Source organism: Erinaceus europaeus, chromosome X, assembly GCF_950295315.1.
Source record: "Erinaceus europaeus chromosome X, mEriEur2.1, whole genome shotgun sequence".
Taxonomy (NCBI): domain Eukaryota; kingdom Metazoa; phylum Chordata; class Mammalia; order Eulipotyphla; family Erinaceidae; genus Erinaceus; species Erinaceus europaeus.
The window spans coordinates 116,233,540-116,258,753 of record NC_080185.1 but is presented as its reverse complement, the minus strand read 5'-3'; the positions used below and the strand labels follow the sequence as shown (position 1 = coordinate 116,258,753).

Here is a 25,214-nt window from a genome sequence, read left to right as displayed (position 1 = left end):
ATTAAAAGATTAGAAAACTCCCGAGTTGGTGTATTGCATCAAAGGTAAAGACTCTGGGGTGGGTGGGGGGGGGGGTACAGGTTCTAGAAAAGGATGACAGAGAACCTAGTGGGGGTTGTATTTTTATGTGGAAAACTGAGAAATGTTATGCATGTATAAACTATATTGTATTTACTGGTGACTGTAAAATATCAATCCCCCAATAAAGGAAAACAATGTTAGAAAACTACAAACAAAATAGTAACTTGGAAGACACCTTTGCAACTAAGGTATTCTGAAGCTTAAGTTCTTTTTGGTACACATGCCTTTTGCAAGAGGTAATGAAATACTACATTTAAATTCCAGGTCTATAATATATTGATTACCAGTCCAAACTATTTCCATAGTCAAAGAGGTTAGGGAAAAAAGAGGACTCTAGCAATCTGGAAGCATCAAGACCCAAGTATCTCCATGAGAATACCATCCTAGAAGGTTCACTTTTTAAATGGAAAATGGAGGTGAAAAAACTTCATAAACTGATAGGTGTTTAAAATGTGAATTGTGGTTTTACTACATCTCTAAAAATTTTCTTATAAATATCTCTGTAGCTTCTTGGCTACCAAGAGAACCTCAGAACAAGAACGATGGTGACAGAAGCCACGGACACTGTCTTTCCCCCATGGTTTGACCAGAATAAGAGTTAAAGTCACCACTCCTTCCACTCTTTCTTTCTGCATACAGATAATCTCTAAATGAATCACATTCTAATTTAAAAAGAGGTAGACTAATAAAGCAATTTTCAACTATAAAATCAGCTCATATGTGGGAGTATTACAGCGTTCTTAGAAAGCAATTTGAGAGATTATTAATAATATAAAAGATGAACATGGATACCTATCATAAGGACATAATTAGAGAGACCAGTGAGTATTTTGACAGGGCTATTTATCATTATGAATAATTAGAAACATAAATGTACAATGTCCAATGCTAGATGAATTTTACTAAAATAATTACAGTATATTTAGATAATAGACTAATATTTATTAACTAAAATATTTAATCAATATTTCCTTAAATAGGTTTATTATTTAATGCTATAAAATTATGTATGCAGTTTAAATCTCAAGACTGAAAGAAAACATGATAATAGGTTAACACTGATAATCTGTGGATATTGGCTTTTTTTTGTTTTTTTGGTTTGGCATTAATTTTAATTTTTTTCTTAGAAGACTATTTACCTTGAAGTTTATTTAAAGTAAGAGAAAATGTCATAATGTTGTCATGTAATGCATACTTGGTTCTTTAAACAGCAATAATGACTAGAAATAGAAAAAATTAAAGTTGTGTGCTTTATGCAAAACACCAGCTTTTGGGGTTGTACGTAATTTAAAGAAATATCTCACTTTTTGAAATACTGTAGTATCCAATACAGAGAGACATGACTAAAGTGGCAAGGAATGCTGTTTCACAAGGGAAATAAAAATTACACACAAACTACTCAATTTCTTTAAATTCACTGAGAAGTAAAGCAACACTGACCTTCATAATACTGATTTCATATAATTTCTATATAGTATCTTGACTTAAATCCAAGAGAAAAAAATTAAGACACACCTCTATTTTGGTAAACAACTGCATGGTATACTTAGAGGACTTCCCCCTCACCCCCCCACACACCCTGCATTTTACCTGGGAATAGCCTTTTTAATTTTTTATTTAAAAGAGTGCAGGTTTGGTACTTTTATGTTGATGTCACCAATGTTAATATTTCTTGGGATCTCAAAAAGATTCATATTATTTACAGCTGATACAGCATGGGCTAGAGCTCCTGCTAAGGAAGCCTGAGAAAAACCTTGACTGGTACAAAACAGTCCAATGCAAACTATTTCCTCAGATTTCTCTAGTTTATCTTGTGTATCAATTTAACAGTTTCATTCATGTTGGTCTCTAATACCATTCCCCTATCACCATTTCTATAAAAACATTATTAAACTTACCAACATAAAAAATTAAATCCAGTTGACAGACATTTTCAAAATGTTTGACTAATATTTCCACAAATACTAGAATTAGATCTAAAATGCCAAATTCACTTTCTGAAGAATCCACACAGAAGACAAAATATGTTTTGTAATGTCTATAAATCTGTTTGTTGCTGGATACTCCAATTAACAATACTCCTTCTAGGAAATTACATTTTCATCTCTCTTACATACCAAATGGAATTTATCTTTGATGATTTGCTGTTGTGTATCTTCACTGTAGAGTTAGCAAAACTTGGATAGTCACGGTTTCCTGTAGTTTTGGTATTGGCATTTGAGTAATTATTAGTTTCTTCGTTGTTTTAGGATTTTTTGGAAATTTTCATAATAAGCTTATGTCATAGTATAAGCAGGAAGATAAATTTTAAGAAATTAAAGAAGTTGATCTGAAAATGGAGATACCTGTGGTTCATAAGAAGCTTGGTTTCAGGTACATTTCATTACCAGTACCTTTAACAAGACTAAGATTTTGCTGGCATGTTGCTAGGATCAACTTTGTTAGAATTTAAAAAGATCTTTGTCTGAGGGCAATAGACAGGAACGGTTTAGTTTTATAACATGGTAAAAGAATAGGTAAACAGAGCCTGATTCTGCCAGCCTGTCTGCCTTTGATTTTGTTTCCTATTTGTGTAACTGCTCATGCTTGCTTGGCAGATCAAGGGGCACCTGGCAGAACCTCACATGGCAAGAACTCAGATAGTAATTTCAAGTCACAGAAAACAAAAAAAAAATGAGCACAGAAGGTCACTCAAAATAGTATTTGTTTCATCTCTATAGAGCTATGAGAAGAAGGAAGAAATTAAAGACCTGTTATAGGACAGTTCATAAGGTTCATTCGAGAATACTCCTATCAGAATGCTAAGGGCAGAGAACATACAAATGCAAACTTTCTATTATTTTCTTTTCTTTCTCTCATTCTTTCTCTTTTCTTTTTATTCTTTTGACAAGAGTACTGAACAGCAAAAGATTGAACCTGGGACCTCAGAGCCTCAGGCATGAAAGTCTATTACATAGATCATTGTGGTATCTCTGACACACAAGGGCAGACTTTCAATTATAAGGGCAGACTCCAAATGCCATCAGGATCTAAAGCCAAAAAAGTTAAATAAAAACAAAACATTAAATTGAGTGGCTCCATACAAATATAGTTCTACAAGGCCCTACAAATAGAAAACATATCGAACAGAAACAGTCTCTATTATTCTGCTTAACAGTCCTGAGCCTTAAATGATTCCAAATTTAAGGCAATTGAAACAAATCTTAAAATATTGATAGAATAATACACAAAGTGTTAAATTTGGCATGGAATTTTTCCTTAGAGAAAAAATTTATTTATTTATTTATTTTTGCCTCCAGGGTTTTTGCTGGGGCTTCGTGCCTGCACTATAAATCCACTTCTCCTAAAGGCCATCTTTCCCATTTTGTTGCTCTTGTTGTTGTTGTTTTTGTTGTTGTTCTTGGACAGGACAGAGAGAAATCAAGAGAGAAGGGGAAGACAGAGAGGGGAGAGAGAAAGATAGACACCTGTAGACCTGCTTCACTGCCTTTGAAGCAACCCCCCTGCAGGTGAGGAGCAGGGTCTTAAACCAGGGTCATTATGCCAGTCCTTGTGCTTCGTGCCACGTGTGCTTAATCTGCTGCGCAGAGACAACCCGAACTGCCCCTGCGGCTACAGACAGACTATGACCCACATAGTCAACGACTGCCACCTCTCCAGATTCAAAGGAGGTCTCGAAACTTTACATCAGGCTCAACCTGACGCTGTTGACTGGCTACGGAAGAAGGGCAAACGCTAGAAGAAGAAGAATCTGCTGCGCTACCACCCAGCCCCCTAAAATCACCTTTTAGTACTATGATGGTGTTAGATTTTATAGGCAAAATGATTTTTTAGTAATGGGGTTAAACTATGAATTGTTTTCCAGATCTTAATAAGATGACTGAATTTATGAGTAGCCTACTGAATAAGGAAAATACAATGAAGTCATGATATGTGAATTAAGTTTAGGGTACATGAAACCAATTGAACTTTAAGGATTATGGCTCATATATTTTGGTGCCTTTAGCTGAATTGAATAAAGACTTCTGAATTTTTCATACCTCCATCACTTAAAATACCTCCCAAAATATATCTCACCATAAAATGGTAGCACCATCACAGTACATATAATTAGATAAAGAAAATTAACAAGTGACATAAAGAATTGAGAGAAATTAAAATTAAATTAAATTCAGGACAAAACTAAAAATGTTAATTAAAGAACAATGCATGTGTAAGGCTTTAATAAGAGTTTTTTGTGTGTGTTGTTAAACTTCAAGTGTGATATCCTAATATATGCTATTTGACCTTCTAGATGAATTTTCTTAGCTATTTAATAATGTACTACTATTAAAAACTAAATAAACTACTACAATTATAGGAAGATTGTCAGAAGAATTAAAAGGTATATATTAAGAAACGGTCAAAATATAAAATCTTATCTTTTGCTACAACACTGATGGAACTAGAAGGCATCAAGCTAAGTGAAACAAGTTTGAGGAAGAAAGTCAAATACCAGATAATCTCACTCATGTATAGGATTTAGAGAACAAAGAAGGGAATAGACAGAATGAAAGCTGTATAGACCTTTGGTTTGTGCCTGCAGATCTAGGGCTCCAAAGAGGGGAGGGAAGAAAAGATGGTTAGCGATAGAGTCTCCAATATGCTGTACTTCTGTGGAGGGTAATACAGGCTAGCTTGTATTTGAGAGGGATGTGAAAATGTACCTCTGAGACAATCTTGTAAAAATCATATTGTCTCATTAAAACAACTAAAACATAATAAACTAAACCTTTAGCATCAAAAATAAGTTATCAAAATAAATGATTTTGTGCTTAAGTAAAGGATATTATTCTTTTTAAAAAATATTTTTTATTTATTTGTTAATGAGGAAGATGGGCAAATAGAGAAAGAAAGAACCAGACATCACTCTGGAACATGTACTGCCAGGGATTGAACTTGGGACCTCATGCTTGAGAGTCCAATGCTTTATCCACTGTGCCACCTTCCAGACCACTATTATTCCCTTTTTAAAAATATTTATTTATCTTCCGTTTTGTTGCCCTTGTTGTTTTTTATTGTTGTTGTAGTTAGTATTGTTGTTATTGATGTTGTCATTGTTGGATAGGACAGAGAGAAATGGAGAGAGGAGGGGAAGACAGGGGTAGAGAAAGATAGACACCCGCAGACCCGCTTCACCGCGTGTGAAGTGACCATTCTGCTGTTGGGGAACTGGGGGCTCGAACCAGAATCCTTATGCTGGTCCTTGCACTTTGTGCCACCTGCACTTAACTTGCTGCGCTATCACCCAACTCCCACCACTATTATTCTTAAATCTCAATGTAACTATATAAACAAAGTTGACTGCAATTATACTTTTAGAATCATACACCACATTGTTTGTGAACATTGGGACTTTCAAATTGTAATAGTCCACTCTTGCTGGCGCTCCCGTGATGTGGATCCAGCCAGGGGGTAAGTCACCGACCCTCCCTCACTGGCTCTTAGGGACTGCATTATTCAGAAAGGAGGCATCAGGGAGTACTCTGGTACGAACACTTATTTATTTGGAGATGGGTAGAGGTTTATATAGAGAGTTAAACAAAGAACATTTTTTCACATATCAGAAAGTACAGGTTTCTTAAAGGTCAGCTTGCCCCTATGGTAGGAGGCTGGTATGACAAGAATTGATGTGATACATAAAGGTCAAAATGATTAGTCTCCATGATGCAGGCAGGTTAATTATCCAAAGACATTTGAGAGAAGCATAGGGGTTAAACCAGTAAGGTGAGGTAGAGAAAAGAAAAACAAAAATTGATGAAAGTCATAGATATCAAAGGGCACAAGGAAATAGGATTTGGGGGCTTTTCACTGTCTGGTGTTGGGGTTGTATGATAGAGTGTGTTCTCCTTTATGATCAAAAGGTGAAGTGGATTTGTGAACTTTGAGTGAACCCCAAAGCAGGCAACCATTTGGCCTGCTGCTAGCAGGGGAAACTAAGTGTGAGAGGCCTATAGGCTTTCTGTGAGCCTGAGAGACTAACAAGGAGAAACTGAGTCTGGGAGACTTTTCCCTCTTGGCTTATCTCTATAAGGAGAGAGGCTAACAAGTGGAGTGTCTTTCCAGACCTCCATCTAAGGATGGGAGAGCTCTCCTAAGCTCTACCAAGCTTTCACATAGTCCCACACACTCTCAAGAAGAAAATCATTGAATAACACATGTAGACCTGGTTTGGGTTTTCTTAATCATTCAAACAGTTTAAATGACATTAATTTTGAGTATGACACCAATGCAAAGCCAAGAATATGTATCTATGCTGTGAAGTATAATAAGAAGATTGAGAATTTCTAAAAAAATATTCCTTCTGTTTATATGCCTGCTCAATGTAGTAAACATTAGTTTGGGTGCCTTACTATGTACCAAACACTGGAAGATCTTCATAAATAAGCCAACATTTCTATACAAGTAGGCCAAAGGTCATGTTGCCTACATCAGCCGCAACCCCAAATACAAGCAAAACATTTTCACCTTTGCTAATCATTGTCTTACTTCTTATCACTCAACATGATCCAGGCTGAGCAAACTAATAAAATTCTCTCCTGAGCATGGGAATTATGACTACAGATATTGAACTGAACTCAAGGAAGCCTTTGAACAGAAAGGACAAGAAAAATCAGAACTAAATTCAGTATCTGGACACCTAACCCTCCAGAATAAAGACCCAAGTCAATGACCTGGCACTACTTCCAAACAAGACATCACGACTTCTTTAATCAGGATATTCCCAAGAATAGTTTTGTCTATTTATATCTTTGAGTCTTATTCATTTTTATCCCATCACCTTTACCTAACCTAAATAAATATGTTCTCATATTTCAAGAACAATCTCAAGTCCTACTTCTTGGTCATTCTGGACAACTTATTTTTTAGAAACTACAATAGTAATAGTAATAACAATTACAAGAACAATGACAATAAATAATAGCTAGCTCACATTAATCAGTGCTTTAAGCATCATGCATATATATTAATTTATAATAACCTTATACAGTTATTATAATTATTATCCCCATTTAGAAATTAACAAGCAGGGAAGAATTAATTTTATCATTAAGAACTGAAGTGTACCTAAAGATTATACTTGTTAGTTTTTCTATTCTGTATCATCTTTACATATATGATTACCTTTAATCCTATAGCAACTATATTAAGTGGGTATTTTTATCCCTATGATGGAGATGAAAAAACTGAAATTCAGAGAAGTAAAGGATATTATCAAAGTTCACACAGAATGTATGCAATAATTAAGAATTAAAATTCAAACAAAGCACTAGACTACTGTAACGTCCTGAGGATCAAGGCTACATCTTATCCTATGGGCACCGTTCCCATAAAGGAATCCAGTAAACGGAAAGTAAAATGCTCTAAAGCATTTGTTTTAATAAGGAAACTAAAAAAGAAATAGTATTATAAATTAAGCAAGGCAATCATGAATTGCATTTTATCTTCATTTATTTTTTAATTTATTTATTTCCTTTTGTTGCCCTTGTTTTATTTTTTATGTCGTTGTTGTTGGATAGGACAGAGAGAAATGGTGAGAGGAGGGGAGGACAGAGAGGGGCAGAGAAAGATAGACACCTGCAGACCTGCTTCACCGCTTGTGAAACGACTCCGCTGCAGGTGGAGAGCCAAGGGCTCAAACCAGGATCTTGATGCTGGTCCTTGCGCTTCGAGCCATGTGCACTTAACCCGCTGCGCTACCGCCGGATTCCCTTATCTTCATTTATTAAGAAACTCTACACCCCTCTGAAATCACAAGGTTCCTAAAAGTTAATTAACTGTTTTTAATATTTTGAAGCATCCCTGCACTTCTTAATCTAACTAAAAATTACTGTTACAACAGCAATTCCATCTGTGACAAAATGAGGAAAGATAACATGGCCTGCAAGTTTGCTTATCTTTGAAAGCTTTTCATCTGGATATTTTGCTATATGTCTCCTAGTTTATTTAATCAGGATAGAAAAAGAGGAATCATTATTGTGTGGGTGTTCTTGCCTCATTTCCTTAGCAGTAGACCCATATTTCATCCACCTATCCAGGGTTGAGAAATCTCGGCTTCTAAATGGAAATAAATACAACCAATTCTCAATGGAAAGCAAACAGATAAAGTTACACCTGGCAATCAGAGAGCCCTTCTTCTTCTAGCATTTGCCCTTCTTCCATAGCCAGTCAAAAGCGTCAGATTGAGCCTGATGTAAAGTTTCAAGACCTCCTTTGAATCTGGAGAGGTGGCAGTCGTTGACTATGTGGGTCATAGTCTGTCTGGAGCCGCAGGGGCAATTCGGGTCGTCTCTGGCTCCCCAGCGATGGAACATAGCGACGCACCGGCCATGGCCTGTTTGATATCGATTGAGGAGGGCCCAATCATAACGTGCTAGGTCAAAGCCGGGTTGACACTTGCAGGGGTCTGTGATGAGGTGTTTGTTCTTTACCTCAGCTGACTGCCAACTCTGTTTCCAAGAGTCTGGAACAGAGAAGTTCAGTAGGCGTACGGGACCAGATTGGGTGACGAGACGTCAAGCGTTGGACAGGGTGGGCGAAGATATCCGCGTATATTGGCAGGTCCGGTCGAGCGTAGACGTGGGAAATGAACTTAGATGATGCCACATCCCGACGAATATCTGGCGGGGTGATGTTGCTAAGAACTGGCAGCCATGGAACCGGGGTGGAACGGATGGTTCCAAAAATTATCCTCATGGAGGAATATAATTTGGAATTGACCAAGTGGACATGGGGGCTACGGAACCATACTGGGGCACAGTATTCTGCAGTGGAATAGCATAATGCCAGAGATGATGATCATAGTGTGGAAGCGCTCGCACCCCATGAGGAGCTGGCCAGTCTTGCAATGATGTTATTCTTCGCGCCCACCTTTGCTGCAGTTTTTATGAGATGTTTGTGAAATGACAGAGTGCGATCGAGAGTAACGCCAAGATAGACTGGCTGGGCTTCATGCCGGATTCTCGTATCGCCAAGCTGCACATTAAGCTCACGCGAGGCCGAGGCATGGTGTAGATGGAAAACAGACGATACCGTTTTTGCAGAGAGCCCTAGGGAGTCTAGTCTTCACCAATTAAGACAAAATTGAGCCGCCTCCTCCTCCTCCTCCTTCTTCTTCTTTTTTCTGCAACTATTCTAAATGAAGGTTTTGGGGGTGAAGCTTTCTGTACCTCCTCTTTTTTTTTTCCTCCAGGGTTATTGCTGGGCTCGGTGCCTGCACCATGAATCCACGGCTCCTGGAGGCCATTTTTTCCCCCTTTCGTTGCCCTTGTTGTAGCCTCGTTGTGGTCATTATTATTGCCATTGTTGATGTTGTTCGTTGTTGGATAGGACAGAGAGAAATGGAGAGAGGAGGGGAAGACAGAGAGGGGGAGAGAAAGATAAACACCTGCAGACCTGCTTCACCGCCCGTGAAGCAACTCCCCTGCAGGTAGGGAGCCGGGGCTCCAACCCAGATCCCTACGCCGGTCCCTGCGCCCTGCGCCACATGCGCTCAACCCACTGCGCCACCGCCCGACCCCCTGTACCTCCTCTTCTATTGATGAATGATGGGCGAGTCACTGATGATATTAAAGGATTAGTGAAACTAGAATGTAGTATTGAGTTGGTAGAGAAATTAGTAGTTATTTATGCTTGAATACCTTCCCAGATACTCCCAACTAGTCATTGCCTATATTTAAAAGCATTCTACAGAATGGTTAGATTCCAGGGTAGCTTCATTCTATTCTGGGTGGTGCTTGTCTTATTATACTGAAACATTTTTTCTATTCTCATCCTCCAAAGCAGTAAATTATTATTCTGAAGAGTTGTATAACTACATTTTATCATAATTTTATTTATTATTGCTTAAACTTATATAAATATTGAAAGAAATATCTAGTAACACAATATTCAGATAGTATTACCCAGAAATATAAAATTATGATAATAGGTACTGTTTATTGAACCATTATGATAGTAACTCATAAATATTAGTCATTTTATCATTGCTGAGTGCTTAAGGGATCTTTGGAACATAGTTCCCAGCACATTACAGATCCTAACTATAAAATCTTCAAAATCATTTTTTAGGTAGATGTAGCAATCTCTGTGTTACAGATGAGAAAAGTGAGACTCAAAGAAATGCATATTCTCATTTAGCCATATATGTAAGTAACAGTTAAGTTTCTCTAAAAAAAAAAACTTACTCTAAGTATTAAACTGTTGCTTAAAAAAATAAGAATGAGTAGGGCTTAAATTGGGGATGAGCATGCTTAGCAGACACCTGTTCCTGGGAGATAAGAAATTGTACCTATGTGTGAACAACTGTACTGTAATCCACTAACCCCCTAATAAAGGGGGGGATCATGCCACAAAAAGAAAAAGAAAAATCAGTCTATATCATGTCCTAATTCTAGAAAATTGCTCTGCATGTTCTCTATATAGATAAACATTCCTGATCAGTTGGTCAGGTAGATATTAGATACATTTATATATTTATGGATTTAATATCTATATGTATCTGAAGCTGAGTGGTGGCTCACCCAGAAGAGTGCACAAGTCACCATGCGAGAAAACCTGGATTTAAGTCTCTGGTCCCTGTGGTTGAGCAGTGATGCAGGTGATGTCTATCCTCCTTTCTTTCTCCTCCTCCTCCCCTTCTATTACTGTCTCTTTCACTCTCTATCAAAAATATTGTCATAGTAGTTGCATACATCATGTTGTTTCATATTTGTCTTACAATGTTCTTGTTTAATTTTTCTTGACATTTACTTTTTCTTAGTGACCAGAAAAATATACTCCTGACACATAATTCAATATGGATGAACCTTGAGGATAATATACTGTGTGAAATAATAAAGTCACAGAAATATTGTGTAGGATTCCAGTAGCATGAAGTGCTTATAGTTGAATTCATAGGGTAGAAAATAGAATGGTGGTTAGCATTGATAGAGGGTTAGGTGGAAAAACGAAGTTGTATAGTGTGGATCAAGTTTTAGTTTTTCAAGATGAGAAAAGTTCTGGATATTGGTTGCATAAAAATGTAAATGTAGTTTACATCACTGAATAGTATAGTAAAAAATGGCCAGGATAGGGTGGAGAGGAGAGCTAAGAGATGACTCATCCAGGAAAAAGCATACTTTACAGAGACCCAGATTGAAGCCACCAGCTACCACATGGGAGCACGTACAGAGAGAATGTTTCACAAATGTTCTCTGTCTCTCTATCCACCTTTGCATTTCTCATCTTCTATCTAAAAAATGGAAAATACAGTAAATTTTATGTTAGTTACAATTTACCACAATTCAAAGTATTTTGGGGCTGAGGAAATAGCGTAACGGTTAAGCAAATAAATAAATAAACAATGAATAAACTTTTATGTCTGAGGCACCAAAGGTTCCAGGTTCAGGTTCAACTTCCATTACCACTATAAGCCAGTGTTGAGCAGCACTCTTATATAAATAAATAAATAAATAAATAAATAAATAAATAAATATTAAAAATTCCACTAGATAGCTGAAGGCATTGTTCTATTGTCTCCTGACACAATTTATTGTGATTATTTTCTAGCGAACATATTTTTCTCTCTGAAATACATTTTCTTTTTTCTTTTGCACACAAATTAGGTCTCACCTCTCCAGAGGCCTACCCCACTTGGGAAAGTTAGAAATAGGCTGGGTGTATGGATCAACTTGCCAGTGCTCATCTCCAGTGGAGAAGCAATTACAGAAGCCAGACCTTCCACTTTCTGCACCCCATAAAGAACTCTGGTCCATATTTCCAGAAGAATAAAGAATAGGGAAGCTTCCAAGAGAGGGGATGGGACACTGAACTTTGGTGGTGGGGACTATATGTAATTGCACCCGTTATTTTACAATGTTGGCAACCATTATTAAATCATTAATAAAATTTAAAAAAATAAAATTTAAAAAATCCACTAGATAACTGAAGGCATTGGTCTATTATTTCCTGATACAATTTATCATGATTATTTTCTAGTCAACATGTTTTTCTCTCTAAAATACAAAATTTTCGGGAGTCAGGCTGTAGCGCAGCGGGTTAAGCGCAGGTGGCGCAAAGCACAAGGACCGGCGTAAGGATCCCGGTTTGAACCCCAGCTCCCCACCTGCAGGAGAGTCGCTTCACAGGCGGTGAAGCAGGTCTGCAGGTGTCTATCTTTCTCTCCTCCTCTCTGTCTTCCCCTCCTCTCTCCATTTTTCTGTCCTATCCAACAATGACAACAACAATAATAACTACATCAATAAAACAACAAGGGCAACAAAAGGGAATAAATAAATAAAATAAATATTTTTTAAAAAGTCTTTAAAATACAAAATTTTCTTTCTCTTACACACAAATTATATAAAAATATGTCTATTTTTTAAAAATATTTTAAATATTTATTTATTTCCTTTTGTTGCTCATGTTTTTTGTTTTTTATTGTTGTTAGTACTGTTGTTGTTATTGATGTCATCATTGTTAGATAGGACAGAGAGGAGAGAGGAGGGGAAGACAAAGAAGGGAGGGAAAAAGACAGATACCTGAAGACCTGCTTCACTGTCTGTGAAGGGACTCCCCTGTAGGTGGGGAGCCTGGGGCTCCAATCCTTAGGCCCATCCTTGCGCTTTGCAACACCTGCGCTTAACCCACTGTGCTACCGCCAGACTCCCATCTATTTTTTTTTTTTACCAACCACTAGTTGGAGGTTCTTTCACTCTAAGCATTACACTTTTTCTTCAGATCTTGAATATATTAATTTATAGTATTTTCAACATTTTACACCTCTGTTACCTGTCTAATTTCTAGAACTTTAGCATGAATCAGTCTTAATTAGCACCTTTTTCTCATATTTTATTTTCTTTTTCCTCAGTGTTACAGTACATTTCAATCATCATCCTTATTTTAGTTTGTATTCATTTAAAAATTTTAGTGATAATATTTTGAAATTCTATGTTGTTCTTTTTTAATTTCCCTAAAATATTAATTTCTGTATTTCTTTCTTACATTCTTAAATTATATGTTTTTCTTTTATTGGGAAGATTAAAGGTTTACACTAGATAGTAAAATATAGTAGTTTGTACATGTGTAACATTTCCCAGTTTTCCGTGTAACTCCCCACCTATGTCCTCCTCTGCCATGATCTTCCAGGACCTGAGCACTCCCCTCTACCCCAGAGTTCTTTACTTTGGTGTATCTCATTTATTTATTTATTTTATTGTTGTTGTTGTTGTTGTTATCGTTATTGATGTCGTCATTGTTGGATAGGACAGAGAGAAATGGAGAGGGGGAGAGAAAGATAGACACCTGCAGACCAGCTTCACCGCTTGTGAAGTGATCCCCCTACAGGTGGGGAGCCAAGGGCTCGAACAGGATCCTTAAGCAGGTCCTTGCGCTTTGAGCCACCTGCACTTAACCTGCTGCGCTACCACCCAACTCCCTATCTCATTTATTTTTAAGGTAGCCTGGGTTTATAAGACGGCATGTATTTTAGAAGTACATCTTTACACTTCTTCAAAATGTTACCACACCACACTCACCGCCAAAATAACAATATTCCTTTCCCACAGTCTAATGGACTTAGGACCCACTTCCCCCAACTCCCTTTAAGTATTTTCAGTTCTGTATTCTAAAGGTTTCTTTTCATATTACTTTACTTGTTATTTTGCTTTGTTTCTTTTTATACCTCATATGAGTCTGATCATCATTCAGTGTTTTCCTTTTATGTAAATCCCTTTAGCATTTCTTTTTTATTTAATAGACTAGTAGAAGTATAGACTAATATAGTTCCCATTGCCATAGATCTATGTCCCTAAGCCCACCCCCTTCAAATGAGCTTAAAATCTATCCTTCCCCTACCCCCCCCCAGAGTATTTGACTGTCATGCAATACTCCAAATCTCTAATAGTCAATGACTTGGGGTATTTTTTCATGTTCATTGGCTTTTTGTATCTGTTGTTTGATGAATACTCTGTTCATATCCTCTCCTCATTTTTGAATGGGCCATTTTTGTTGTCGTCGTTGTTGTTGCTAAGTTTGGTGATCTCTTTACATATTTTATATATTTAGTTATTAGTCTTTTGTGTGATGTATAGCATTTCTTATAGAGCAAGTTTAGTGGTAGTGAATTTCTTTAAGTGTTGTTTGTCTGGGAATCTTATTGTCACTCCTTCCAATACTAGTGAGGACCTAGCTGGGTAAAGTGTTCATGGATGATTGCCCCTAGAAAATTATGTAAAACAGTTACTAAGAGAACTGAGAAGATACACTGATAGCAAAACAACAGTAGTAGAAGACTTTAGCACTACACTTTATCAACTGCACAGATCAACCAGGACAAAATTTAATAATAATAACAAAAACACTAGAATTAAATGAAGAGATGGATAGGTTAAACCTATTGGACATCTTCAGAACTCTTCATTGCAGGAAAGAGGAGTACACATTCTTCTTGAGTCCACAAGGAACATTCTCAAGGTAAGACCATAAGCTTGCTCACAAACACAGCATCAATAAATTCAAAGCATTGAAATCATTCCAAGCACCCTCTCAGGCCACAGTAGAATTAAACTAACATTCAACAACAAACAGAAAGTTTGAGAAAATCCCAAAAACATGAAAACTCAACAATATGCTACTTAGCAATTATGGGTTCAAAGAGGAAATTGAAATGTTCCTGGAAACAAAGGAAAATGATGGTATAAGTTATCATAACATGTGAGGTATAGCTAAAGCAGTACTAAGAAAGAAACTCTAGCCATGCAGGCACACATCAGGAAACAAGAGAAAATTCAAGTAAACAATCTGACTGTACATTTGAAAGATTTAGAAAATTAAGAGAAAATGAAACTCAAAATAAGCAAAGGAGAAAAATTAAAATTAGAGTGGAAATATATGACAAAAAAAATCAACAAAGCTAGTAACTGGTTCTTTGGAAGGGCTTACAAAATTGACAAAACTTTGGCCAGACTCACTGTAAAAAGAAGGGAAGAAAGTCCAAATAAATTCAATTGTAACTGAAAGGGGAGATATCACAACAGTCACTGTAGAAATCCAAAGTATTGTGTGAGGTTTCTATGAACAACAATACACCACCAAGCTTGAGAATCTGGAAGAGTTAAACAAGTCCCTAAAACCTTCCAAGACTAGTCAAAAGGAATTAGAAAACATAATACCAGTTACAATCAAATGAATCAAAACAGTCATCAAAAGTCTTAATTAAAACTTTGAATATATTAAGCTTCCTCTGATTTCATTGAAGTTTTCTTCCATTTAAGTTCTCGTTTCAGTGAGCACCTTCAGAACTTTTCTCGTTTCAGTGAGCACCTTCAGAATATTTTTTTCAACTCCAGTATCACTTTTTTTTTTTTTTAGGAAATGTTGATTTGTAAGATTTTTGTTGCCACAAGTGCATATTTCCACATTTCTCCAAGGTGGAAAATCAGTACATTTCATTCTAACTATACCATCATCTCATTCTATCAATAGGAACTTTTCCCTTTAACCTTCCTTTAGGGCACCCTCCTTCCCCCATCTGAGGCTTCAAATCTACTGTGATAATATATTTTTGTTAGGACAGTTGCTTTAAAGTGCTCTTTAGGAAGTTTACATACTTTTGTTGAGTTCTGGGTTTTCTTCAAGTACTATCTTGTTCTATCAGTGTGGGTAATTTCTGGATTTATTTACTAATGCAACCTCTTCTCAATTGTCTGAGAAGACACTAATCAGACATTTTTTAATTTATTTTCTCTAATTCTCTAATTTCACTGTTGACTAATCTATTCTGTTTACTTAACTTCTGTGCTGTTGACTTTTCATATAATCATTGGATGTCATTTCACTGTGCTCCAAAGCCACTTCTCTGAACAGAGTTAACTAGCAACTTTATGTTGTGAGTAGGATACCATTAAATGATATTCCTCAGGCCCTATTTACTCAGATTTTTAAATTGTCAAGTTGTGGGAGAGTTTTCAGTTTATTTAAAGTATCTTATTGTCCAAGTTCCCCTGCCACAAATACAAATGATACAAATGCTAGTGTTAGAGGAAAACCAAATCACTGAATATATGATGTAGATGTATTAGAAAAATGCCTAACACACTGTAAGAGCTCATTAAATGTTGGCAATTGTTAGTCTTTAAGTAGTAGAAACAGAAATCATAGAAGGTATACTGATGAGATAGCTCACTAGAAAGGGTATGTACCTCATCATGTGTGCAGCCCAGGTTCAAGCACAGGCACCACATGGGAGGTCACCATGACATGGGGGAAGCGCTGAAATTGTAGTGTGTAGTATCTATTTATCTGTCAGTCTGTCTGTCTATATGAATGAAAAAGTTACCAGGGAGAAGTAAAATAATACACGAATCTGGTCCTAGTTCTAAAAAAAAAAAATAAATGTGCTCATAGGAGTAATAGTATTCAAAGAAAAGAGATTGACGGGAATTCTCCCAATGCTGCTAGAAGAAAAAAAAATAAACAAGTGTCTCAACAGTTTTCTATTTCCATTTTTCCCACTGAAGTCCCATTATCTGCACATTTCTTACATTGTATCATTGAATTTGAACATATATGGACTATCTGAGAAAACATTTCAATATCTTACTAGTAGGTGGTATGAGAACATCTTTGCAGGAAAATAACTGTCTTATTAAAAGGGACTGTGATAAGCTCACTACAGGATACAATTATTTTCAGTCCTTTCAAGTTTCATCAGAAATGAGAATGGGCTACTGCATAATAAATGAGAGCAAGCTTGGGAGTTTCCTGGGGGAAAGATCAAGGATCAATATGAGACACCTAACTTAGAGTGCTTGAAGAAAGATTTTAGAAAGAATCAAAGCTTAAATAGCTGCAGTGTGCTGAAACTAAAAACACTCTCCTACAAGTTCCCTTAGAAATCCTTGATACAACTTTCATTACTTATTAACCATTTTAGGTGGATTTAGTTTCAGTTTGGAGAAAGCCTAGGAGAACTACTAATGGATGGTTAGCTACCCGAATAGCAGCAATATTCCTCCTTTGGAGTGAAAGCAGTGAGATATTTTATGAGCTGCTATTTCAGATTAAAGGATTGAGTAGGAAGAAGAAAGAATTCAGAGGAGGAGGAGAAGCATAAGTATCTACTCAAAATTGCAAATAGATTACAGCACAACCCCCCTGCAGGTGGGGAGCCAGGGATTCCTTGAACAAGGATCCTTGTGCCAGTCCCTGCGCTTCACACTATGTGCACTTAACCCAGTGTGCTACCGACTGCTCCCACACACTCCCACCCCCACATAATATTACTAAAAGTTGAGTACTGACATAATTGTCCAAGGACTAAAAGTTCTCCTTCCTTTGGTGATTCAGAAATCTATGCTCCTTCCATCCCATGGTTTTCCATGGTTTTCCAGTACAGTTGAACTTCATGATAGTAAGGGCAAAGAGAGTTTTAAAATGCTTTTGCTTAGGAATATCTCATAATCTCTCTGTCTCTCTGTCTCTCTGTCTCTCTCTCTCTCTCTCACACACACACACATACACACACACACACACAGAGTCACTCACTCCATTCACTAGCACATAGCACAATGGTTCCACCTTGCTATAGTGGAGACTGGGAACTAGATAGTCTAGTTCCACACCCAGGGAGAATGAATTTTGCAAAAAGTCTGGAGTTTCAACACTATCAATAAGCAAAAGAAAGGATCTTGGACTAATTCTCAATGTTCAGATTAGCTAACCCCAATAATGCTGCACCTATATTCCCAGCAAGAGTAGGGAATAATGAGCTCAGTTTAGAACATGTTGAGTTAAAGATGCCTATGAAGTATCTGTGCAGAAGTGTGTATGCATACTCTTAAAGATTAAATATATAAAATATTTGTTGTTATGATAACATACTGCCTTATATAAACTTTAGCTATGTACTCAACATATAAGAGATTTATTTGAATCAAATTTCTGAAAGTTTTCCATTGAGTTCTTTATTGGTCTGTACTCACAGACACAGATGGGGGAAAACACAATATTATTCCAAAGGAGTAAGAATATTGATTTCCCATGGAAGCTAAGTGATATGTTGTATTCATAACTGAATTATTACACCATGCACAGCCATCCACAATGAAAAGAAATGAGACTGGGAGCATTTGTCCTGGTATGGCTATGCTTGATTTCAAATCGTAGAGGATTGTCAGAGTGGGATTCTATGGTTATTTATTTTTCAGATTTCCTTTTTAAAATATGCCCAATGCAGCTGAGGAAGGTGAATAGGAGCTATTCAAGTATCTGATGCTTGAAAGTAGGTTCACTTCAGTATTTGTTCCCTCAAAATAAATTGCCTAAATGTGAAATCAGCTCTCTCATGCAGGTATATTCTCCCTGTCTCTAAACCACCCATTAAAATAAATCTGAGTGTTCTTGGGATGACTTGGTAAATCATTAAGCTTTCAGTTTCCTAGATGACATTATTGTTCTTATGATCTGAAAGTAGATTTTCAGCTGTTAGAATTATCCAGATGGCTGAATCTTTTAAGCATTTAAATACATTTAAGTACTTCTCTGTGTTTTTTTACTTTTAAGAATATAATAAGATTGATATTTATTATTAATGAACCCTAACAATTTTATTTTAACTAAAACATTCTGGGATCAGAATATTTGGTAGGGTGCATGCTTTGCCAGATATGCAGCCTGAGTTTGAGTCCCAGCAATACATGGGAGTGTCATAACACCAAAGGAAGTTTGGATACCTTAGTATTTCTCTATCCCTCTATATATGTATCTGGAATAAAAAGAATAAAACAAGTTAATCAAGGAGTAAATGAATTTGCTTGTGTTAGACCCTAGCACCACAAAACAAACAAACAAAAGATTAAGATATACTGTAACTTTTCTGTGTCAAACTTTGTTTCATTGTTTCAATATTATAACAGAAGTATAAGGGAAGGAGTGTTAATTGCCTCACTGGAATCATCACGAAGCAAGCAAGTGAGCCTACATGCTTCAACACATTCAATCAGGGTCAATTGGAATAACATAATTCATTAATAACTATAAAAATGCTTTAAAATTATCCATATTCTGATACAGGACCTAGTAGGAGTTGTATTTTCATGTGGAAAACTGAGAAATGTTATGCATGTACAAACTATTGTATTTACTGTTGAATGTAAGTCCCCCAATAAAGGGAAAAAATAATAAAAATAAATAAACAACTAAATAAAATAAAACTAAAAAAGGAGAAAAAAGAATTATCTAGTTTCATTTTAAATACACAACAATAAGACTGAGTTATAAAATAAAAACAGAAGAATGGCCTGCGTTGCAGAAAATAGACCAAAATAGTTCAAAGAAAAAGAAATAAAGAGAATGAATGTATATATAATACTTTCATCCCTTAGAATAAAAAAACACCCTGTCAGTACAAATTAATTGTTAGGAAAGACATCAGAACAAACTGCCAAAATGATATACATGAAAAACGCTCTCTTGCTTTTCTTCACAGAGCAAATATTTTTCTACTTGTACCAGTGGAAACCACAGATATTACATAGTTGGCCAATCTGTGTTTACTTGTCCCTGTTATGTAACCTGTCTTCTCCCTAACTCTCATACTCTACAGGGGAGTCAGAGTTTTACAAACAGTCTGAGATGAAATCATCATCATTATGACTTTTGCATGCCGAGTTGTGGCTTGGTCCCATCATTCTAAGAGCTAAACTCATAGAGACAAAAGATTAGCAAAGGCTCTATGCCACTCTAGCAGTAGGAGTTCACTTGGAGGGCTTCTCCACTGACTAACCCCATGGAAATCCAGAGCCAGATTCTGTATTATTGCAGAGGACAAAGCTGCATTACATATCGCTGTATGTGGATGCCAGATGGTGCTGCCAGTAGGGAAAAATGACTAGGTCTTAAATGTATATTTCTTCTAAGGTCCAAGAGAAAAAAGGAAACCTATAACATGCTAATTGAAAACATGCCCTCATCCTTGACCTTCTCCCTCATTGGGAGTTCACTGTTTCAATTCATTTACACCTCAATTAATATTCATTAAGTGTCTATAGTAAGATAGATCCAGCTGGGGGTGGGGAGACCAAATAAGGACAATCTTTCCCTCTGCCCATATTCCTAGTGTGGAATGTACTCATTAATATGGACATTTTCAGCATACCCACTGACCCTGAATAGCTGGTCTTCATGAACTCTTTAGGAGTAATTATTAAGCCATCTGCCTTATGTAGACATATATGACCCTAGAGGAATTCTAGTGTGAGTAAGAGATACATCTGTCTGATAGATCTGCCTTTGACTCCACCAAGGACCATTTATAGAGTTCTCTGTAATAAGATGTTTGAAGGATGTCAATAAGCCATAATTCTAACTGGAAAAAGATGCACATTGGGGACCAGGTGGTAGCATAGTGGGCTAAGCACACATGGCGCGAAGTGCAAGGACCAGCGTAAGGATCCCAGTTCAAGCCCCTGGCTCCCCACCTGCAGGGGGGTCACTACACAGACAGTGAAGCATGTCTGCAGGTGTCTATCTTTCTCTCCTCCTCTCTGTCTTCCCTTCCTCCTGTGATGTCTCTCTGTCATATCCAGCAACAATGACAACAATAATAATAACAACAATGATATAACAACAAGGGCAACAAAAGGGGAAAAAATGGTCTCCAGAAGCAGTGGATTTGTGGTGCAGACACTGAGCCCCAGCAATAATCCTGGAGGCAAAAAAAATTTGCACATTTAATTTTTATTATTATTTTAATTTTTTATAATTATTTCCCTTTTTTTGCCCTTGTTAATTTAGTTATTATTGATGTTGTCATTGTTAGATAGGACAGAGAGAAATGGAGGAGGGGAAGACAAAGAGGGGGAGAGAAAGATAGATACCTGCAAACCTGCTTCACCACCTGTGAAGCTCAAACCCGGATCCTTAAGCCAGTCCTTGAGCTTTGCGCCACGTGTGCTTAACCCACTGTGCTACCACCTGATTCCCAATTATTATTATTTTTAGAGAGAGGAAGAGAGGTATAGAGAGTGAGAGAGACCACAGTACGAAAGCTTCCTTCAGTGCAGTGGGGGCTGGGATTGAACCTGGGTCAAGAGCATGGCAAAGCAGCACACTATTCTAAGTGAGTGGCTTTTCACACTAGTCCTAAATGCACATTTAATTTTATTTGCATAAAATAATAATAATGTTAACATTTACGATGTATTCAGCAACTAGTTTCAGATAAATCTTACAAACAAGTACGTCATAAGGAGATATCTGAGTTTTCTCTCAATTCTCTGAGACTTCTATGTTACCAAATTATAAATAATAAAACGGAGTTTGATACCTAATTTCATGTGTGTGGTGCTGGGCCCTTGCACAAACAGCAAAATTTCGCCATTCCGGGGTCAGCTTTATTCATTGCTATTACTCTAGCTAAGTTAAGGGATTTATATTGTAATGCAATGACAAATTCCTAAGTGTCCTTTGCCCTAAAATTTATTACATAATATTTATCAATAGCAGATAAAAATTATCCTATGTACACTTTCCAAATAAAATAGAAAACTTGAAGTAACAATAGTCTGTTAGTTTTAGGGATATCTGTATAAACAAATAAACAAAACACAATTACTTTCCATAATTGAAAACTTACATAATGATAGTTATGCATTCACACCAGGAATGATGCACTTTTTTTTTGCCACCAATGTTATTGCTGGGGATCAGTGCCTGCCAATGAATCCACCACTCCTAGTGGGATATTTTGTCCTTTTTTTCTCCTTTATTTGAAAGGACAGAGAAAAATTAATAGGGATGGGGAGATAGAAGAGGAGAAATACAGAGACACCTGCAGTACTTGCTTCATGGTTCATGAAGCTTCTCCCCTATAGATGGGGACCAGTGGCTCAAATCTGGGTCCTTGCATATGGTAACGTGTGCTTAACTAGGTGTGCCACTGCCCAGCCCCCAGTATGATATACTTTTAAAGCTATTCTGAACCATTATAAATTGATAACTCAAGGTTAAGGGAAGTAATAAATATCTTTCAACTTTCACAAGAAACTAATTTTGTTACCCTTCTTGGTAATAAAGCAGAGTTCTTTATAATGTATGTGCCACCAGACCCCAGCTAAGCTCTTTGGAATCCAGAATTTTGATAGTACATACTAAAATTCCTATTGTATTTTTTGTCTCAAATAAAGCAAAAATGTTTGCATTACCAATAACCCTTCTTTTTTAAAAATTTCTTTATTGGGAAATTAATGTTTTACATTTGACAGTGAATACAATAGTTTGTATATGCATAACATTTCCCAGTTTTCCATATAACAATACAACCCCCACTAGGTCCTCTGTCATCCTTTTTGGACCTGTATATCAACAACCCTTCTTCACAATTAATGGATACCTAAATATGTCTTGAATGATATGCAACTAATTTCATGGTGGCACATGCAAACCTTTGCACAACATTACAACTTTATAAATAGACTATAATTCATTTACTGATATTAAGAGCTTAGATGGTCAAAGTTGTTTTCTGAGAATTTAGCTCATAGACAGCAAAAGGTTGATGAATCCATGTAATCTATTTACTATTTATCTTTTAATGAGAGAAAAGTGGAGATAGAGATAGACAGAGATAAACCAGAGCATTGCTCAACTCTGGCTTGTGGTAGTGCAGGGGTCTGAACCTGGGACTTTGGAGCCGCAGACATAAAGTTTTTATGCATAACAATTATGTTATCTCCCTGGCCCCAAGATGATGTAATCTTTTAGCCTACTACTGTGTGGTGTCAGTATGGTTTCCTGCAGAAGGAGATGGCACTCTCAAACTGCATCATTAAAGAGAATTTAAGGGCTAGACCATATACAAGGATGTGAGTAAAGCTTAGAAAAAGTAACCTGCAATATTGCAGCATCCCAGAATTGGTAATATCAGGGAGTCTCAGGGTTAAAGAAACCAGTGGACAGTGATCATTACTCTCCATTACAAGGGGAGAGTATCTATATGGAAATAGCTGTGGTTTTCAAGTTAGAGTGAAGCAATGAATTCCTATTGACCAGGCAGAAAGGGAACTAGCTAGTAAACACTCTTTGGTTGTTGAGGGCACTACGATAGGGCAGGCAGGAAAGATAAAAGGGGAGAGAGAAAGACACCTCTAGATCTGCTTTGCAGCTTGTGAAGCGTCCCCCCTGAAAGTGGGTAAATTCTCTCTCTCTCTCTCTCTTTTTCTTTTTTAATTTCTTTATTGGAGAATTAATGTTTTACATTAGACAGTAAATACAATAGTTTGTACATGCATAACATTCCCCAGTTTTCCATATAACAATACAACCCCCACTAGGCCCTCTGTCATCCTTTTTTGGATCTGTATTCACCCCAACTCACCCACCCCAGAGTCTTTTACTTTGGTGCAATACGCCAATTCCAGTTCAGGTTCTACTTGTTAAACACTCTCTTTTTAATCATCTCCTTTTACATTTTTTGCAGGTGCTGCCCATTAGCCAACTCAGAAGTCAAACATCAAGGGAGGCTGCTAAAACAGTCTGCAGAGGTCATCATCCTCAAGCAGAAATAGCGAGACGAGAAACACAAGGACAAAAGATATATAAGGGGATATACTGGGTTCTATGGTTTTCAGCATCAGTAAATGGCTTATTTACTCATATTGAGTAAACTGACTTTAGATTCCTTCAATGGTGAAATAAGGTCTGGAGATGGACACATATATGGTATATCCCATGATGGGACTGTGCCAAGTGTGACCCCAACCAGAAACCTGTCCCAGTATTTATTGACCAAAGCTTGCATTATATCAGAGGAATGAGGAATGTCAAAGTATATTTTCAAGAGTGCATACATCAGAGAAGTTAATGTCATGATATATTCATCAGGGCACATAATGTCAGGGTACATGTTTAAGGGTAGTTAATGTCTGAGTAGGGCTTTGTTCTAGATGTCATTCATCACATAGATCCTCTGATGCCATATGAAATATTGTGTTGGCCTCAGATTGACTTTATACTCTCTGTACTCTGAGAGGAAGGCTGGTTTCCATATCAGAGTATTTGAATTAAAGCTGCAGCTTATGGGGTCTGTTGACCACTTATTAGTTAACTCATGGCATCCACAAGACACCTTTACATCAAAAAATGGGAACTATAACAAAAAAAAAAAAAAGGAAGTGTTAGAATCCTGGACCATCAACCCTCGGGGTACCCACTTTCTGTTGTCCAATTATTTTTAATGTTTGTACAGTATAGTTAACAGATCCACATATCTCCCAGTAGATATTAAAGTCTCCATCAAAAGGAAGGAGTTTTGTTGCACAAAGGGGAATAGTAAGTTGAGATATTCTTATACCTACAAACTTTTGTCCAGTAACACCAACAGTTTTAATAAAAATGTGATGTTTAGTAATATTGATATGGACTGATTTGTCTATTCCTTGGTACATGTGATCTATATGTCAATGGTGAGTTCATTTTACACAAATTTCTGAGTGGTTGCTATTAAACAAAATGGAAGATCTTCAGTCAGAAAAGCCAATCTATAAAATGCGCTATTCTTGCCAGCACAGGAGCATGCATTTAGATAACCTGTATGGTGGCAGGAGCCATTCACCTCCTGTAATGGAGGTGTCATTAGAAAAGATGACTGGAGTTTCGGGATCTCTCCAAGTGTACAAGTTAAACACAGGTGTACTGAGGATATGAGCCTAATATACTTGACTTACTTGCCCGTTCACATTTTTTATTCATCTAGGTGTATTCTCTTAACAATTTATATATATATATATATATATATATATATATGTATATATATATATATATTTACTTTCTTAGCTAGAAAATCCCCTTTATATTTCTTTTACTATTGTCCAACTCATTTTTATAATAGTTCACCTCTCTATACTGAAACACACTTTACTTATTACCTATCTCTTTTTTAGATAATAAAACACATCATTTACTTTTTTTACTTTTTTAAATATTTTTATTTAGCTAAGATGACAAAAAAATTAAAAGCAATAGAAAAACTATAGGGTTGTTGATAAAATTCAGTTGTTTTAATAGATATAAAAGATACAGGGCATAATTTTTTAAATATACAGCATCCTTTATTT

The 25,214-nt window shown here is 36.6% G+C and overlaps 1 pseudogene; it reads right to left on the bottom strand.

The window, feature by feature from the left end:
• Positions 1-1,694: 1,694 nt before the first annotated feature.
• Positions 1,695-25,214, bottom strand: part of LOC103128366 (AP-3 complex subunit sigma-1-like) — a 43,055-nt pseudogene continuing 19,535 nt past the window's right edge.